This window comes from Erythrolamprus reginae, chromosome 5, assembly GCF_031021105.1.
Source record: "Erythrolamprus reginae isolate rEryReg1 chromosome 5, rEryReg1.hap1, whole genome shotgun sequence".
Classification (NCBI taxonomy): domain Eukaryota; kingdom Metazoa; phylum Chordata; class Lepidosauria; order Squamata; family Dipsadidae; genus Erythrolamprus; species Erythrolamprus reginae.
Genome location: NC_091954.1, coordinates 2,480,859 through 2,490,613, shown reverse-complemented (window position 1 = coordinate 2,490,613; position 9,755 = coordinate 2,480,859). Strand labels below are relative to the sequence as shown.

At 41.6% G+C, this 9,755-nt stretch overlaps 1 long non-coding RNA gene across 1 annotated transcript in view; it reads left to right on the top strand.

Moving 5' to 3' along the window:
• The first annotated feature begins 2,198 nt into the window (after positions 1 to 2,198).
• LOC139168345 (uncharacterized) overlaps positions 2,199 to 9,755 on the top strand; it is a 24,098-nt gene continuing 16,541 nt past the window's right edge. Inside the window, exon 1 of the long non-coding RNA XR_011559275.1 lies at positions 2,199 to 2,603. This is a non-coding gene — a long non-coding RNA (uncharacterized lncRNA). The remainder of the gene's footprint in view (positions 2,604 to 9,755) is intronic.

Below are 9,755 nucleotides of genomic sequence, written 5' to 3'. Positions count from 1 at the left end.
TGTGTTTAGGTATGTCTAATTTGTTCAGGATCGGATTGGTAGCTAACAAGAAATAATGTCGATTTCAAGGATCCACTGGCCAAAGAGCCAATTTATCATGTTGCACATCTATATATATACATTTACATTTAGATAGATAGATAGATAGATAGATAGATAGATAGATAGATAGATAGATAGATTAGAGAGAGAGGGAGAAAGAAAGAAAGAGAGAAGGAGCAATAATAAAGATAGATAGATAGATAGATGAGAGAGAGAGAGAGAGAAAGAAAGAGAGAAGGAGCAATAATAGAGATAGATAGATAGATAGATAGATAGATAGATAGATGAGAGAGAGAGAAACAGAGAAGGAGCGATAATAGAGATAGATAGATAGATGAGAGAGAGAGAAAGAAAGAGAGACGGAGCAATAATAGAGATAGATAGATAGATAGATAGATAGATAGATGAGAGAGAGAGAAAGAAAGAAAGAGAGAAGGAGCAATAATAGAGATAGATAGATAGATAGATAGATAGATAGATAGATAGATGAGAGAGAGAGAAAGAAAGAAAGAAAGAGAGAAGGAGCAATAATAGAGATAGATAGATAGATAGATAGATGAGAGAGAGAGTGAAAGAAAGAGAGAAGGAGCAATAATAGAGATAGATAGATAGATGAGAGAGAGAAAGAAAGAGAGAAGGAGCAATAATAGAGATAGATAGATAGATAGATGAGAGAGAGAGAGAAAGAAAGAGAGAGAGAAGTAGCAATAATAGAGATAGATAGATAGATAGATAGATGAGAGAGAGAAAGAAAGAGAGAGAGAAGGAGCAATAATAGAGATAGATAGATAGACAGACAGACAGACAGACAGACAGATAGATAGATAGATAGATAGATGAGAGAGAGAGAGAGAGAGAAACAGAGAAGGAGCGATAATAAAGATAGATAGATAGATAGATAGATAGATAGATAGATAGATAGATGAGAGAGAGAGAGAAAGAAAGAAAGAAAGAAAGAGAGAAGGAGCAATAATAGAGATGGATAGATAGATAGAGAGATAGATGAGAGAGAGAGAGAAAGAGAGAAGGAGCGATAATAGAGATAGATAGATAGATAGATGAGAGAGAGAAAGAAAGAGAGAAGGAGCAATAATATAGATAGATAGATAGATAGATAGATAGATGAGAGAGAGAGAAAGAAAGAAAGAAAGAAAGAGAGAGAGAAGGAGCAATAATAGAGATAGATAGATAGATAGATAGATGAGAGAGAGAAAGAAAGAGAGAAGGAGCAATAATAGAGATAGATAGATAGATAGATAGATAGATGAGAGAGAGAGAAAGAAAGAAAGAAAGAAAGAGAGAAGGAGCAATAATAGAGATAGATAGATAGATAGATAGATGAGAGAGAGAGAGAAAGAAAGAGAGAAGGAGCAATAATAGAGATGGATAGATAGATAGATAGATAGATAGATAGATAGATAGATAGATAGATAGATAGATAGACAGACAGACAGACTGTATATAATTTACATGATTACATATTTTTGCTGATAAGTGAAAAGGAAAGCAAAATTTGCTTCCTCCCATATTTGGGAATACCAGGATAATGTCGACAGAAAATCAACCATTTGGCTCTTCCCTGGTAAAAGCTGATTTGGAGGCGAGCCTGTAGCACAGAGGTTAATATCTTGCCTTGCATGCAGCAGGATACAGGTTCAAATCCTAGTAGGGTATGTCTGTCTGATGAGACCATAACAAGAATATATTTATAACAGACTCCCTTCCTTTTCACTTATCAGCAAGAATATGTAACCATGTAAATGAGAGTTTGTCGACTATAAAACTTGCTGGCTGGGGAATTCTGGGAGTTGAAGTCCAAATATCTTCAAGTTGCCAAGGTTGGGAAACACTGGACTAGACATACCCAGTTCCTGAAGCTATTCATCACATATTTTAGCCTGTAGTGTCCTAATCATCTCTATTGGTTCTCCGCAGCCTGGACATCTTTTCTGTATCGCTTCTGAACAAGTTATTTAAGTCACGGCCTGATAGGATGAACACATTCTTGGTTGCAATAGATTGAGGATTTATGTCTGGTTTTGCCATGGAAATTTCCTTAAACGCCCTTGGAGATAATCATTGTTGGAGAATGACAGAAAGAGTGCGATTTTAATTATTCTCTAAAGGTCTCACAGGCCACTGAACATAGGCCTCTTCTGAAAAAAGTGTATGGAGTTATAAATAATTTTGGATTTTTCCACTTATATCGGAATGTTTTCCTCTGCTCAATCCTATGACGGGGTTCTTGGGGGATCCACTTTATCCTTCTCCGATGCGACAATCATCAAAGCAATAAAGATTTGGATAGAGATGTTCTTGCTACACGAACTGATCCAGAGGTGAATTGTCACCAGTTCCGCCCAGTTTGGGTATACTGGTAGCTGGGGTCGCTGGTGATTAAGAGAATTGGTAGTGGTAGTCAGGACAGCATCGTTTTATTTTATTTTTTTAACCCTCTGCATATGCACAAAGCCTTCTGTGCAACTTATACAACAGTGGCACACATGAGAGAGAAGCGAGCGCACAAATGCAAAACACACACTCCTGGTTTGTTAAGGAAGGTAAGTAGATTTCATCACTGCATTTATTTATTTATTTAATTTATTTATTTATTCTTTGTCCAATATACAATATATATGGAAGAGAATAGACATTAAGTAATATATATAACAATAGAAAGTAAAAAAGAAGAGAAGTAGATGGGAGGGAGAGAATATATATGATATAAGAGATAAGGAGAGAATATATATGATATATATATATAGATAAAGAGAGAATATATATGATATATGAGATAAGGAAAGACAATTGGACAGGGTATGATAGGCACATCTGTGCACTTATATACGCCCCTTACTGACCTCTTAGGAACCTGGAGAGGTCAATCGTGGAGAGTCTAAGGGAGAAGTATTGGAGGTTGGGAGTTGACACTATTGAGTCCGGTAATGAGTTCCACGCTTCGACAACTCGATTGTTAAAGCCATATTTTTTACAGTCAGGTTTGGAGCGGTTAATATTAAGTTTGAATCTGTTGTGTGCTCTTGTGTTGTTGTGGTTGAAGCTGAAGTAGTCGTTGACTGGAAGGACGTTGCAGCATATGATCTTGTGGGCAATACTTAAATCGTGTTTTAGGTGCTGCAGTTCTAAGCTTTCAAGACCCAGGATAGATAGTCTATTTTCATAGGGTATTCTGTTTCGAGTGGAGGAGTGAAGGGCTCTTCTGGTGAAATATCTTTGGACGTTTTCGAGAGTGTTGATGTCTGAGATGTGGTATGGGTTCCAGACAGATGAGCTGTATTCGAGAATGGGTCTGGCATAGGTTTTGTAGGCTCTAGTCAGTAGTGTGAGATTGCCAGAGCAGAAGCTACGTAGGATCAGGTTAACAACTCTGGAAGCCTCTTTGGCGATATTGTTGCAGTGGGCTTTAGCACTTAGGTCATTTGATATTAGTATTCCAAGGTTTAGATCCCTTGCTTAGATTCCCACTGAAGAGAAAATATCAGCTACCGTATTTTTCGGAGTATAAGATGCATACTTAGGGAAGCCCATGATTGCTCTCGCAGCTGCATTCTGCATGACCTGAAGTCTCCGGACAGTCTTCAAAGGTAGCCCCATGTAGAGAGCGTTACAGTAGTCGAACCTTGAGGTGATGAGGGCATGAGTGACTGTGAACAGTGAGAATATTATAAGAGAGCGCATGTCACAGGGAAGCATTGGCAGATTAAGACATGTAGAGTGTGTCTTGTCATCTGCATGGTTATTTTTTTTAACAGAGCCTGTCAAACCAGTCTATCTCTCTGTTCCACCAAGCAAAGAATGATGAGACACAGCGGGAGAAAGATCAATGAGAAGAAGAGGGCAGCGTGGCAGATTTAATTAATGATTGTATATTAAAATGTTTGTTTACAGAAATGAACAGGATACTAGAGGTCTGGTGTTAATTAATTTACAGTATTTTTCTCTTGGTTCCTTCTGCTGTGTCAGCAGTTGTAGAGATGGCTCAAGGCAGATAAGTCACTTTAGATGTTAGCATCTTTTTCTTTTTTTTTTGAGAACCACTGGAAGGTTGATCGAAATCCACATGTAATGGGATTTGGTGGAAATGTGACAAAAGGAATTTCGTTTATGAGGTTTCTTATATATTGTGCAAGTGTCTAGGAATCTGCTCTTGCAGACTTGCAAATAAAATCAATATGTAAACAATATCGCCAAAAAAGCTTCTAGAGTTGGTAACCTGATCCTACGTAGCTTCTGCTCTGGCAATCTCACACTACTCACAAGAGCCTACAAAACTTTTGCCAGACCGATCCTAGACTACTGCTCATCTGTCTGGAACCCATACCACATCTCGGACATCAACACCCTTGAAAATGTCCAAAGATATTTCACCAGAAGAGCTCTTCACTCCTCCACTTGAAACAGAAGACCCTACGAAAATAGACTAACAATCCTGGGCCTAGATAGCCTAGAACTACGACGCCTAAAACACGATCTGAGTATTGCCCACAAGATCATATGCTGCAATGTCTTACCGGTCAATGACTACTTCAGCTTCAACCGCAACAACACAAGAGCATGCAACAGATTCAAACTTAATACGAACCGCTCCAAACTTGACTGTAAAAGATATGATTTCAATAATCGAGTTGTCGAAGTGTGGAACTCATTACCGGACTCAATAGTGTCAACCCCTAACCCCCAACATTTCTCCCTTAGACTCTCCATGATTGACCTCTCCAGGTTCCTAAGAGGCCAGTAAGGGGCGTACATAAGTGCACTGGTGTGCCTTTTGTCCCCTGTCCAATTGTCTTTCCTTTCTCTCACTTATCATATATATTTTCTTTCTTTCATATATCCTCTCCTCTAAGTTCACTTTTACCCTTATATATATTACTACGTCTAATTTTCTTCCTATGTATTTGTGTATTGGACAAATAAATAAATAAATAAATAAAAATTACATCACTTCTTTTTCTGCAAACTTTAGGCACACTATACTCTATTAACAATAACTGCAGTCAACAAAAATTATAACAACAACAACAATAATAATATGGACACCAGAAAGTAATGCACCACATTTTTTTCTTCAACAATTATTTATTGAACACAATGAAAGTTACACACGAGAAAGAATGAAGTTTCTTCTACACTCCCTAATTTTCCATGTAATCTCCGTCCTGTTCTATCACCTTCCTCCAGCGAGACCCAAGGGCGTGTAGGCCCTGTCGGTACCCTTTCTGCACCGAACCGTCTTCTAATGGCCTCACCCCTCTGTGCCCAGCGACTAACCGTATTTCTGTCGACTGCAGATTCTCCATAAACTGTACACAATCGTTTGTGAATGTTCCCAACAGTTTCTTTCTCTGCGGTGAGAAATTCAATGATGACACATTGCTTGTAAAGTACGTCAATTACAGACACCATTTCGAAACACTGCTGCAGCTACACTACCTGTCTGACAAACACAAAATTTACACACGCACTCCTGACAATTCAAATAATATATATCTAAAGTTTCGCATTTGTACCATTAATTGTAGGCTGAGGGAGGGGGAATGGTGCATTGTTTTCTTGGCGACCTTGGTAAAAACACACTTGGAATAAAGGATTCAGTTTTGGTCACCAGAATATGAAAAAGATGTTGAGACTCTAGAAAGAGTGCAGAGAAGAACAATAAAGATGATTAGGGGACTGGAGGTTAAACATACAAAGAACGATTACTGGAACTGGATATGTTTAGTTTAATGAAAACAAGGACTAGGGGGACATGATAGCAATATTCCAGTATTTGAGAGGCTACTACAAAAAGGAGGGGGTCAATTTATTTTCCAAAGTACCTGAAACAATGGATGGAAGCTAACCAATAATTTTTTTCCTAACAGTTAGAATAAAATTGAACGGGTCCAAAGACGGGCTACAAAATTGGTGGAAGGTCTTAAGCATCAAACTTATGAGGAAAGACTTCACGAACTCAATCTGTATAGTCTGGAGGGCAGAAGGGAAAGGGGGGACACGATCGAAACATTTAAATATGCTAACCCTAACCCTAACCCTATCAATCCTGGGTCTTGAAAGCTTAGAACTGCGGCGCCTAGAACATGATTTAAGTATTGCCCACAAGATCATATGCTGCAACGTCCTTCCGGTCAACGACTACTTCAGCTTCAACCGCAACAACACGAGAGCACACAAAAGATCCAAACTTAATATTAACCGCTACAAACTTGACTGTAAAAAATATGACTTTAACAATCGAGTTATCGAAGCGTGGAACTCATTACCGGACTCAATAGTGTCAACTCCCAACCCCCAACACTTCTCCCTTAGACTCTCCACGATTGACCTCTCCAGGTTCCTAAGAGGCCAGTAAGGGGCGTATATAAGTGCACTGATGTGCCTATCGTCCCCTGTCCAATTGTCTTTCCTTATCTCATATATCATATATATTCTCTCTTTATCTATCTATCTATCTATCTATCTATCTATCTATCTATCTATCTATCTATCTATCTATCTATCTATCTATCTATCTAATATATATATATATCATATATATTCTCTCCTTATCTCTTATATCATATATATTCTCTCCCTCCCATCTACTTCTCTTCTTTTTTACTTTCTATCGTTATATATATTACTTAATGTCTATTCTCTTCCACATATATTGTATATTGGACAAAGAATTAAAAAAAAAAATAAGGTTCAAGAGGGAAGTGTTTTTAATAGGAAAGTGAACCCAAGAACAAGAGGGCACAATCTGAAGTTAGTTGGGGGAAAGATCAAAAGCAACATGAGAAAATATTATTTGACTGAAAGAGTAGTAGATGCTTGGAACAAACTTCCAGCAGACGTGGTTGGTAAATCTACAGTAACTGAATTTAAACATGCCTGGGATAAACATAGATCCATCCTAAAATAAAATACAGGGAGTAGTATAAGAGCAGATTAGATGGACCATGAGGTCTTTTTCTGCCGTCAATCTTCTATGTTTCTAATAATTAATCAGTGGAACAACTTGCCTCCAGAAATTGTGAATGCTACAATATTGGCAGTTTTAAAGATGAGATTGGACAACCTTTCCTGCCGGGGCAGGAAGTTGAAAGAGGACATCTAAAGTCCCTTCCAAATCTGTTATTCTGTTATTCCCTTAATTTGCCCTCAGTGGAGGCTTCACCGTCTATCTACATAATCCCACTGTGTCTTTTTCAAACAGCTGAATTCAACTTTCCCTTATGTATTATTAACTGGAAGATTTGGGAGCATCCCATACGACCATTGTCACTGCCCCCGTGGAAATGAAGCAATCAGATTGCTAACCTCTGTTATGTTCTTTTGTAATTTCTGTAGGGATGAATGATTAAGGTTTATAACCCCTTTTAACTCAATTTCCCAGAAGAATTCTCAAGTGATATTAACTTTTTTTTATTAGATGGATGTTAATAGAAGTGTGACATTAACTTTTGCCAAATTCTTAGCTCAGTTGTACAGATTTGTACACATATGACCTGAGGTTGACAATTATTTTATATTCTTCATTTTATCTAGTTTTGGTGTGTCTAATTTTGTGCTATTATATGTTGTCATTATTCATTTGCCTCTGGTACCAATGTTTCTAGTTTTTTCCCTCTCTCTTTTTTTCCAATTTTTCTCCTTAGGCCATCATTTATTTTTCAAAAGTGTTAGCTTGCAGGTTTTACTACTACTGATGCTGCTGCTACTACTCTTACTACTACTACCCAGTACTACATTAGTAGTTGTTGTCATCATCAGTCACTATCAAAATCATTCTTATCTTCATAGCAATCTCCTTCCTTTCTCTATTAAATATCCACGTATATAATTTTGCTGAGCCCTCTTATCTGTTGCCTATATAGAAAATCTATGATTCTGTACAAACTTTATCATTATCAGCAATGATAATTGAGCTCAAGGCTCATGAGTTAATTAGGGCATCCGTCGGAACCCTTACAGCTTGATGGATGTAAAAGTATCTACCAAATTGATAATAACAACTAAACATTGAAATTAATCAGTTTATAGGAGAAATAATGCCTTTGGAGCACTGGTGCAGGTTTTTTTTGTCAATTAGAGCCTGGAGAATCCCAAATGGGCGTCCTCCTCGATCCACAGCTGACATTGGACCATCATCTTTCGGCTGTGGCAAGGGGGGCGTTTGCCCAGGTTCGCCTGGTGCACCAGTTGCGGCCCTATCTGGACAGGGAGCCTCTACTCACAGTTGCTCATGCCCCCATCACCTGCTGTACGCCTTCCCACCAGTATGTCTCATCCCCAAAGTGATCACCAAGCTGATAGCGGAAGGAGCAGAAGTCTGGTGCACCAGTTGCGGCCCTACTTGGACAGGGAGTCATTGCTCACAGTTGCTCATGCCCTCATCACCTCGAGGTTCGATTACTGCAACGCTCTCTACATGGGGCTACCTCTGAAAAGTGTTCGGAAACTTCAGATCGTGCAGAATGCGGCCGCGAGAGCCATCGTGGGGCTTCCTAGATTCGCCCACATTTCTGCAACACTCCGTGGCCTGCACTGGCTGCCGATCAGTTTCCGGTCACAATTCAAAGTGTTGGTCATGACCTTTAAAGCCCTACATGGCAGTGGACCAGAATACCTCCGGAACTGCCTTCTACCGCACAAATCCCGGCGGCTGATAAGGTCCCACAGAGTTGGCCTTTTCCGAGTCCCATCGACCAAACAATGTTGCTTGGCAGGCCCCAGGGGAAGAGCCTTCTCTGTGGCGGCCCCGGCCCTGTGGAATCAACTCCCCCCAAAGATTAGAATGGCCCCCACCCTCCTTGTCTTTCGCAAATTACTTAAGACCCACCTATATCGCCAGGCATGGGGGAACTAAGACATCCTCCCCCAGGCTTTTATATTTTATGTTTGGTATGTATGTGCTGTATGGTTTTAATTGCTGGGGTTTTATATATGTTTTTTAATATTGGATTTGTTTTACTGCTATACAGTGGTCCCTCGATCATCGCGAGGGTTCCGTTCCAGGACCCCAAGCGATGATCGATTTTTCGCGAAGTAGCGGTGCGGAAGTAAAAACACCATCTGCGCATGCGCAGATGGTGTTTTTACTTCCACCGCCGCCCGCCCTTCGCCCGCCCACCCCGTTGCTCGCGCCTGGGGTTTCCCCGCGCGCGTGCCGCCCGCCCGCCCACGCTGTTGCTGGGGCCGCTTCCCAGCTGGGGAGCGGAGCTGGGGTTTCACCAAGCGCGCGCGCGTTGCTGGGGCCACTTCCCAGCTGGGGAGCGGAGCTGGGGTGTCCCCAAGCGCGCGCGCACCGCCCGCCCGCCCACGCTGTTGCTGGGGCCGCTTCCCAGCTGGGGAGCAGAGCTGGAGTTTCCCCAAGCGCGCGCGTGTTGCTGGGGCCGCTTCCCAGCTGGGGAGCGGAGCTGGGGTGTCCCCAAGCGCGCGCGCGTTGCTGGGGCCGCTTCCCAGCTGGGGAGCGGAGCTGGGGTGTCCCCAAGCGCGTGCGCACTGCCCGCCCGCCCACCCACGCTGTTGCTGGGGCCGCTTCCCAGCTGGGGAGCGGAGCTGGGGTTTCCCCAAGCGCGCGCGCACCGCCCGCCCGCCCACGCTGTTGCTGGGGCCGCTTCCCAGCTGGGGAGCGGAGCTGGGGTGTCCCCGCGCATGCCGCCCGCCCGCCCACGCCGTTGCTCGCGCTGCCGCTGGGGTCTTACCGG